We start from the raw sequence: 10,927 nt of genomic DNA, 5'->3' as shown, positions 1-10,927 counted from the left end.
TCATAATCTTAACCTGGGGCATGGTTGTTCTTAGTTAATTCGGATGTGCATTCAAGTTCAAGAGAATTATTTTGTACACTTTTCAATAAAAAAATCAAGCACGATCTTTACTTCGCACACGTCAAAGAAGTGTCAGAGAAACCATGAAATCACATTGGTTGTTCTCATCAATCAAGACAGTCACTATCTTTCCAGATAAAAAATAGAAAGTCCGCTAAGTCAAAACCTAAAAAGGTGACTTAGGAAGAAATTAGGGCATCTCGGTGAACTGAAAACTTCAAAAAAATAGTCCAGACAAAAAGTAGGGATAAAAAACCATCAATCAAAAGAGGTCAATAAAAATCTCAGCGAAGACGACATGAGTTGACCATCATATGAAAAATCAAAAGGGTCACCAAAATTCTAAAACAAAATATTGCTACTATCAAAAAGGGAGAAGTGATTGCCATCTCAAAAATCCACTGGCTTTTGAGCCATCATCATCAGTGCAATTCCAAATCTCTTGGAACTTGAATGCATATGTTGAATTAATTAAACGTATGACTAGATATCATCATCGATAATAGGTTGGGTTAAAATTAAATTTTTGAGCCTTATATCCTTTGTTTCAAAAACTGTGAACCAAACCACATTACAACCTCCAAAAGACCTAACTGAAGCTAGGTTTATTTTGAAAGCATAATACAATAAAGTTGCGTAAATTGACTCCAAAGAGATTTGCTAATCATTTGTTTTGGTATCATACATTCACATTATCATTCACTTTAAGTGTCTAAACCAATATTGTGTTTTGACTAGTGATCCATTTGATGTATATCAATAATATTATTCCAATAATGATTCTAATTTCAAAAATTACATGAGCATCACATTAAAATTATCATTTTTGAATGAACATATTTATTTTAAAGTAAGCACTTATCATCAAGGAAGTTCAAACAATTGAGAAACTTGATCAGTGATCATATCAGGGGCATATCACAGTCAGAATCCCGTTGTTAAGAGAAAATCAATTGAAAATTCATCGATCAGGGAAAACCATACCAAGAATTGATTAACCAAGAGAAAATATCTTCAAGACTCAGGTTGGGGCAAGCATTTCAAGCACACAGTAAAGCAGTCATTTCAAGAATCAGTCAATCTGGGGCAATCTACTTCAAGAAATCCCCAAGCAAAGCTCATCAGTCCTTCTTAAAGGGATCATCGGCCTGATACAATTGACAAGTATGATAAAAATTTGTTTAGAATGTCTTCTGAAGGCGGAGTTGGCAGAGTTCCTAGTGTTGTGGAATCAAAGTTCCAACCTTACCTCACAGAAAGTCTAACCCAGTTTGTCATAAGTATTTGCATTGCATGCACTTGCATATATCATGCAAGATTTAATATCATGCATAACTGGAAGAATATTCTGTGCTCATTTGCATTTTCTGAGGTCGTGTTGTCATCAATATCTTACCCTGTGGTCAAAGTCCAACCTTCTGGCACCTATGAAAAACAGATATTTATTTGTCCAGGTTCAGTTTGTCTTTGCTTATTCGTTTAGGTCTCCTTTTGCATTCAATACTTTTCTGAATGTTTTTGACACCTTGTCAGAATGAGTTTCCTTTCCATTCAATGCTTTTCTGAATGTCTCCAATGTTTCCCCAGAGTTTGGACTCCATTTCCATCCAACGCTTTTATGGATGTTTCTAATGTATTTGCCAAAGTTATCACATTCAATGCTTTTCTTAATGGCTCTGATATATCTTCAGTTTGGATTCCTTTTCCATCCAATGCTTTTCTGGATGTTTCAGACGTATTTTCCAAAGTATTCACATTCAATGTTATTTTGAATGGATATAATGTATCTTCAGTTTGAACTCTTTTTCCATCCAATGCTTTTTTGGATGTTTCTGATGTATTTTCCATAATTTCTACATTCAATGCTTTCCTGAATGTCTCTCATGTATCTTCAAATTGTTTCCTTTTCCCTAGTGAAGTCTCTGTTACTTTTCTAGATGTTTTCGATGTGTTTCCCGGGGTTTGCTACATTAAATGTTTTCCTGAATGTCTCAGATATATCTTCAAATTGATTTCTTTTGCATCTAATGATTTTCTGGATGTCCCTAATATCTTTCTAGGGTTTGTCCCTTCTATTCCAAGTTTGCTGGATATTCCTTGTCATTCTGACAGATCTCCAAGACATATCGTGTTTCCCCAACAAGTCTTTTCACCTTACTTCATTTAGTATCCAATAAAAATTTCCATTACAAGTCGTTTCCATATTCCCACAAAGTTTATTTCTCATATCATATTCCCGGTAAAAATAAAAGGAGTCCTTCATACATTCATAGCATCTCATATCATTTCATATCATCAAGGGGAAAATTTTGAGTCCTTTGGTATTTGGTTGTCTCCTACCATGATCATATGAAGAGTGGTCTTCTTCATATCCTCAGGTTCAAGCTAATTAAATAGGGGGAACTGTCATACCCTAATTTTGTGAGTTTTTTTTTAAATTCATCTGATACATGACAATTTTTCAAGTTTTGCATTTTTATCCATATGCATTTCCATCATCAAATAATGTCAACCAAAAGTCAACATTTCACGTATTTTGAAATTTGACTAAAAGTTCATGCATCATTGAACATTATCACGCATCATAATAAAAGCCAAAGGAGAGTCAACATTTCACATATTAAAGAATTTGACTAAATTTGCATTTTTTATTATGCATTTAAAAAAAATCATTATCATTTAACTTATCATCATAATATTCATTTGAATTTTATTAATCATTTTCATACAACGTAAAATAAAAATTAATGTTTTTAGAAGACCTAAAATATCTCTCATATATTACATCATTATTCCATGCAAATATTACATCATAATTCACTATTTAATTAATTAAATTTCTAGAAGGAAATCACATTATTCTCACCTATTTTTAGAAATCCTAAACTACCCTTTTAGAACCTATAAATAAAATCATTCTCATTCACAAATCTCATCAATAATCACTCACGAGAACAAGCCAAAACTTTGCACACATTTCTCTCTAATTTTCAAATTTATTTTTATTTTTCTTTATTTAGGTAGGCTTTAATGTTTATTGTTTATTTAATTTTCTTTGCATTATTATTCTTGCTACACTTAATTAGTATCTTAATCATCCCCGTTTTGCATGGAAACTTCATTGATTCAAAATCAAAAGTTCAAAGTGTTCTTGAACCTCCATGAGCAAAAATGATTAAATGTGATTTAATTTTTCATTTTTTTCGTTGCTTATTTTTTAATTATGATATTTCCATGATATTTGTAAGAGCGGGTAAATGAATTTTCATTATTCATTTACTTAATTTTATGAAAACTTGAGTAAGTTATGGCCAAAATAAGGATGGATGTTGTTATTGTTCTTGAAGACAAACTCATATTAAATCCTGATCATTTAATTCATCATGCTCCTTCTTTGTCTTTTTTCCAGCTTTTTTTGTTTGGTGGCTGGTGGGCACAACGCCCATTTGGGCTTATGCCATCATTTTCTTGTGCTCTTTGCACCTTGTTTGACCTAACACCCCTTTTTCATTTTATTTCTTTTTCTTATTTTTATTAAATGCTTTGTCATTTTATTTTTTGATCTCGGTTTTTTTTTCACGCACTTGTTAATTTCAATTGCTCATATATTAAAATATCAAAAAAAAAAATTGATTTATTTTATTTTACTCTTGTATTGATAATGAACCCCCTCTATTTTTATGTCATTTATTCTCACGCATGTATTGATACTTCATCCTCACCCCTTCTATTTTTTATGTTTTACTTTTTTATCTTTTATTTCCTTTAATTGCTCACACATTATATATTAATAGTGTATCCCTATCCATTTTATTATTTCCTTTTTTTGGTTATATTTTCTTTAGCTTTGATCAACTATTTTATTGATAGTGTGTCCCAATCTCCTTTATTTTTATTGCTTTAGTTTGTTTTATTATTTCTTTAACTAATGCATGATTGTTAATACAATAAAATAAGTGACGATTAAAAATAAATCTCTTCAAAATAAAACGCTTGATCAATATTAAGTAATTTTCAAAGCATTTCGTCACTCCCTCGTGAGTTTCAAACCATTTCAAAATAATTTTCACAATTCGCTCCACAACGCTAATCAAACGCTTGACCCAACATTAAGCATTTTTATCAATCAAATTTAAAACGACTAACTCATACTTTAACTATTTCAAAAAACAATCAAAAGAAAAAGGTTACCTGGGTGTAATGTCTAGTAATAGCCCCGAGTATTAGGCTCGAGTGGTAATCACATGTAAGTCATAAATACTTGTCTTATGCCAAGTTTCAAATGCGTCTTCTTTTCTCAATAAATCGAAATAAAAATACTACATGGGTGTAATGTCCAGTCATAGTCCCGAATACTAAGCTCAAGTCATAATAGCTTGCAAGCTCGAGTGTTTGTATTTCGCTTAAAACACTCGTAAGTATTCCAAACCCTTTCATACTAAAATAGATTAAAACAACTACACGGGTGTAATGTCCAGTCATAGTCTCGAGTATTAGGCCCAAGTGATAATCGTTTATAAGTCATAAATACTCATCTTCCAAACCTAAAACAAATTTCAACACACTCAAACCCTTTCGCCTTTTGATTTCAGTTCAAAACCTTTTCAAAATGAAAGACGCTCTGCGATGATACACGTAGCGCTTCCCTATGAGAATATCAAACGTTTTCCGCTCGAATGCGACAATGGTATAAATCTGTGTTGATCTAGATTAAGTCGTTTGTTCTTGAAGTGATGCAAATGTTCAATTATCCATGTTTTGGACATCAATGTTTTATGTTCGACCACAACATGACAAATTTTTCTAAAATCGACTAACACACAAACATTTGCTACTCAGAACTACGTAGCCTTGAGTTCTCCATCGCACATGGAGATATGTAGGAATGAGACCCGTAATCTCGTCTGGTACATTAATAAAAAACTTTTTGCGGCCCCTTACCTTTTTCTCTTTAATCTTTTACCACTCGAAGAAAATGATTAACGATAGCTAACATTTAATCGCAAATCTAACTAAAGGATCCTGTTGAGTACAACGAACATAATGGGTGTTAATACCTTCCCCTTGTGTAATCAACTTCTGAACCTGAATTTGGTTGTGACGACCATCTTCTATTTCTTTTAAGGGTTTTATAGATATTTTCCCTTTTCTTTTTTGAATAAATAAAGTTCGTTGGCGATTTTGTTCGAACATCAATTTTTTCTCGCGAGCAAGCACCCCACGATGATTCACGTTTTTCGAGATGTGATATGAGGCACTATGAATCTTCAAAACTTTCACCCCTTGTATCCCTCAAAAGTGAGGTTTGAGTCTCCTTAAATAAAAATGAAATTTTGGGCTTTTTCAATGAGCAATTGATATGATTTCGTCCAGAATAAATGCATATTATGTTGGATATGATCTTCTCCATAAAAGTCTCCAATAAAAGATATGATTTGTTATTAATTCGAATTCAAATTTAAATCTCCATTTAATTTGATTTCATCTTCAATAGTTGTCAAACAAAACACACAAATGCTTTGTTATACAAACTATAACAAATCTAATTAAATCTTAATCAGAATTTGCATAACAAACAACATCCATATGGCTTGCTGTCAAGGACACACGTTGAACTGCACATGTTGGAACATTGTGTTCCACATGTTACAACTGTACTTCCAAATCAATTTTTCTCCTTGACTTGCAGATCTTCTATTGAGGAGTGAATCTTGGTTAGACAAATAACTTGCAATACCAAATGTCGTAGCTAATAATAACATATGTCTTGATGATGGGGACCATATTGTAGCGGTAAATTCATGAACATTAAGCTATGAGTAAACTTAACATCAATAAAACTAGAGTCCTCACCCCGCTTTTATTGTTTCCAAAGGAAAAGGGAAAAGTACGAACAAAACCCAAAGATAAGAATTTTTCAAATCAAAACTAATAAAATGTCAAAGATTATAGGTAAGGGGGTTGGTTACACAGAGGGAAGGTGTTAGCACCCAAAGTGTCCTAGGTACTCCTAGCGAGCCCTTTTTTATGTGTGTATGTGTTTTGGTATAAAATGATGTTTGCAATAAATAGAGTGGGATGAGAAAAGAATTCATTAATTATACTTTTGTATTTGACAAGACCTTCGGACTTGTACCTACGTACCAACATAAAAATGAGGAATCAAAACCTCGTAGTTCGTGGTATCAATTTCAAAGTGAGTGAATTGCTTTTAACAATTTTTTTTTAAAAAAAGGCACAAAGGGCATACAAGAGTTAGAATGAGTGTTAGTTCTTTTTGTCTTTTGAAATTTTAATTCAATATGGTTAAGTTCATTTACAATTTTGATTTAAGAAAAGAGTTTAAAAATGCAATGGCATAAGGCCAAAGTTTCTAATTTACAAATAAAGAGCCTAAGTTTAGAAATCACAAGCAAAGAAGATTTTGAAAAGGGGGAGATATTTGAAATTTAATAAATGGGAGGAGATGAAGACACTAATCCTAAGCAAAAATTTAAAAGTTAAGAGTTGAAAAGATCTGACCAATGGGATACAATCCAATAGACAAGAATGTCATATAGAAACCCACTTTCCTTTGGACTTTAGAGTCAAGCAATATCAATAAACAAGTAGCAATATGAAGAGTAAGGCATCAAATAAAGATATCCACATCCAAGCAAGCAACTTCATAGTCTTCTTCTTAATCTTCCCATGTATCAGATGAACTACTCCTTGATTGGCTCAGAATAAGACATTAGACACAGGTTCAAAGTAACATTTGCATCAAGACCATGTAGCAGATGATTTCATGTGGATCTCAATACTTGTATCAGATGAAAGCTCAAATCACAATAACTTGGTTTCAGAAATGTTGGCATTGGCCAAGTCCTTTTGCATATGGAATGTTGCCTAATTCTAAGTCCAAAGCTCAAATCAAATCCAACAGTCCACACAAACATTGCTTAGGTTTTTTTTTTGTTTATTAGGTATTTTAAGGTCCTAAGACCACAAACACAAACAAGATACACAAACAAATATATACAATCACAATATATGGCTCAAGTGAGCAAAGTGAAAATGGCATAAACATAAATAAGTTAAATGATACGTAAATGAAAAATGGAATGGTAAATGGCTTGAATTTAAATTGCATAAAGTAAATGACTTGAAATTAAAAGCAAGAATAAATAAAAGTTAATCAAATGTTAGTTTATTAGATGTTAGTGAAGTTTTGCTTTTCAATTGATTAAGTCATTATTTGGAGAACACTTAACCCTTTATTCATAAGCATGGATCCTTGAACCAAGACATCTTCCAAGGGAAGGAAAAAAGGCCAAGTTTACACACAATACCATGAAAAGGGGGATACTTACAATCTCACTTACTAGAATGCCATGCCTTTGGGTCACAATTTAGCGTTATGTTAAGCAATCGTAATTGGACTTATATAGAAGTCACAACTATCTGAGGTTGAACAATAGAAATCTTGGTGTTAATGCATGTTAGAGACATGGTATAATGAACCATACTCCTAAAACATGCCACACACAAAAAGAAAATGATCAAATGATGGACCTAATCTCATCCATACTTGTATTGGTTCATCTAACATGAAGTTACCGATGAGCCAATTAGTCTTAGGATATTGAGACTTCATTGGTCAATGAAAGGGATATGATAGAATGTAATTGAAAATGAAGAGGGAGGGGAGATGAGACAAACACAAATTGATCATGGGAGGAATTTTATCAAATTAAAATCATTCATTTATTTTGGGAGATGAAATGTACATTTCATCAATTCCCCTAAATCCAATGATTGTAATCCAACAAAAGTCAAATCAACCTTGACCAAGGCCCAAACACATAGTCAAACTTCACAAGTCAATAAAAATGGCTCAACATGATTTCTACACAATTAATCAATTAAAAATCAAATTAAAATGCATTTAAATTAAATTACGTTTGGTCAAAACCTAAAACCTCTTCAAAACACCAAATGAATGGCCAAGAGATTTATCCTAGGTCAAACAAGGTCAAAGGACCTTAGACAAAAAATGTCATAATTTTTGAAAAGTCAGAAGTATTTTTAAACAATTAAAAATATGCACAAAAACAATTAAATCATGAAAAATATCAAAATTAATCCAAAAAATAATTTTAATTCAGAAAATGAAAGAGGAAAATAATTGATTTTTTTTGTGAAAGTCCCATATTTTTTTTATTATAAATGAAATTGATATGAATTAATTAAAAATAATGGATTAAATGAAATAATCAGAAATTCAAAAAAAGGAGAGCCATCTGATCTCCCTCATTAATTGAGGTGGTAGATCAGATGGTTGGAAACGCATGCTCCACATGTTCTCAAGTCAATGCGTGTACGCGCATGGTAATCAGAAGCAACACATGAGATTAAAACAATTCAAATAGATCAGATGACCTGGATTGATCCAGCGTACAACCGGAGCCCTAGCTCCGGTCATCTTCTCCGGCGAGGACCACCGGACTGGTCCAACTCAAACCTCATGAAAAATAAAAAGTGAGTACACTAATTTGAAGGAAAAATGCTCAGGAGCACGAATCTAGCCTCAATTTTGTCCAATTCCAAGTATATAAAAAGATACAGGGATTTGAATTTTAAGGATCATGAACTGAGTTGCTTCGATTTGACCTCAAAGCAACTCAATCTTCTTGCCTACATTTGTCATACCCCAAAATTCGTCATACCCTTCACATTGATCATATAGGTCATTAACCCCGAACATTTGCATATCATTTTTATCCATTCATTTCATTTGAATAAGCATGGTTCAACAAGAGGCGGCACGTGACTTGAATTCATGTGTTTCTTGGTGCACTGATGCATTTGTTCAGTCATTTCATTCAACCATGGTTTAATACGATTTACAAGTCTTGTGATCATTTGGGTCCGTTGGTTCACTGCATGTCGTTATCCGGTTCATATTTTCATCATTGCATCATAATCTTTTTTCCCGATTGATTTTAGTTTCAAATTTATTTTTGAAGTTCAAATTGATTTTAATTCAAAATCGATTTTGGATATTCAATTTGATTTTTGAGATTTAGATTAATTTTGGAAGTTATTTCATCTTTTATTTTAAATTAATTTTAGAAATTTCGATTGAATTTAAACCATTCCTTACTAACAAGTCATGCTTGTCAATAATAGAACTTAAGCACATTCATCCTTTTTTTATGTTAAAAAAATCCATTTTTTGTTAGGCCCAATTGTAAGCCCATGATCCACTTTGGTTATCTAATAACTATCCCTGTACAAACCAAATCTCCACACCAATTTTAATCCAAATTTGTATTCCATGTCCATATCCATTTTTCATTTACAAATTCAATAGCCATTTCTAAATCCAAGTTTTCTTTTCATTTTTTGACCCATAGCCATTTAACCAAATTTCAGTTTTAACCAATAACCATTTAAATCCATTTTTATCCAGCTAATCTAGTTTTTCATTTCTTAATTGAACATATAAATTGGCCAATTCATTAAAACATGTAACCAAGCGCAGCACAGTAGAAATGCATTGGAAGTGAAAATGAACGACATGAATGTAAACGCACGTGCCACAACTACAACTTCCAAACGAACTAAGCAAAACGCTGCAAGTACAAAACACAGTCCAAAACGCCAAAAGTCAAACAACAAAGCAATTGAAAAGCTGTCGAGCCAAATTCAAGTTGCAGCCAACGGTACAAAAACGCTGCAAGCTGCATACCAAGCAGAAATAACAAACGCGAGCCAATGCACTAAACAAAGTCGCTGCTACAACGTGAACGACAATAACGACCCAAAACGATGACGGTGAAAAAAATAAGAAACTAAAAATGCAGTGAAACGCAAAATGCAAAACGCAAGCTGCTACACTCTTCCAAATTGCAGCTCATTCACAAGCCAAAATCCAAAGTAGTGGCAAACGACAACAAGAAGCTCATTTACAACGCATAAGCCAAGAAAGAAGCTTCCAAACAACACCACCCAATTCGCACATGAAAACGCAGCTAATAGAATTTGAAAGCGGCATGAACGACGAGAGAATTCCAAAATGCAGATTGAACTCACTAATATAAATACGCAAATCAGAAAATTTCCGGGATTCTTCTTCTTTTTCTCCATTTTTTCTTTTCCCTCCCTTTCTCTCTCCTGCTAACCGTGACTTGGTTCTCTGCCGAACCTCCATTTCCATCACCTTCAATTGGCTTCAAACAAAAGCTAAAGATTCTGCTTATTTTCAGTTATCACTGCAATATAGAAAAAACCTGTAAAACCACCAAACCAGATCTCAATCTTCAACGGAAAATTCCAAAGCGAATACGTCGAAAAATTCAAAGAAACGGAACTAGAGAAGAAGATCGACGGATTAAAGAGTCACCTGAATTTCCAATCTGATGTTACCAACGAATCCGCCTCCGCCGTCGCTGGTAGGCTCTCTCTTCCCTTCGTGTTGTTGTTTCGACTCTTGCTTCATTCCGCTTGCTGTTTCGACGTTCGTTTCACGCCGTCGGAGAGTCGCGCATTAGCAGTTATGTTCGGTTTAGGAGGAGAAGCGTTCGGCTAAGAGAGACGCCAGAGGTGATAGTGAGGGCGAGGAATTTGGATCGCCGTCGCCGGTGACGAACCGGCGCGACTATGCTTTTGAAGCGTTACCGAGAGGGAACGTGAGGGAGAGCTTTTGGAACACCACACTGCTTCTTGTTCTATGTACTTCGGGCCCAACCACTTTAGTTAGGCCCAATCTAAGTCAATTTTCCAAAAATTTTATCCTGTACCCCTACAGTTAGCCCCATACCCCTACAAAATTTTAAAAATTCTCATTCTACCCTTAATTGGTTTTAACCAATTTACCATTTCA

General features: G+C 33.4%; 1 long non-coding RNA gene across 1 annotated transcript; it reads right to left on the bottom strand.

The window, feature by feature from the left end:
• Positions 1-9,708: 9,708 nt before the first annotated feature.
• Positions 9,709-10,673, bottom strand: LOC127115512 (uncharacterized). Its single transcript, XR_007800755.1, has 2 exons — positions 10,448-10,673; positions 9,709-10,316 (listed from the first exon to the last, which is right to left on the bottom strand). It is a non-coding gene; the product is annotated as an uncharacterized LOC127115512 (long non-coding RNA).
• Between the last annotated feature and the right edge of the window lie 254 nt (positions 10,674-10,927).

This window comes from Lathyrus oleraceus, chromosome 1 (assembly GCF_024323335.1).
Source record: "Lathyrus oleraceus cultivar Zhongwan6 chromosome 1, CAAS_Psat_ZW6_1.0, whole genome shotgun sequence".
Lineage (NCBI taxonomy): Eukaryota > Viridiplantae > Streptophyta > Magnoliopsida > Fabales > Fabaceae > Lathyrus > Lathyrus oleraceus.
This window is presented reverse-complemented; position numbering and strand designations above follow the sequence as displayed.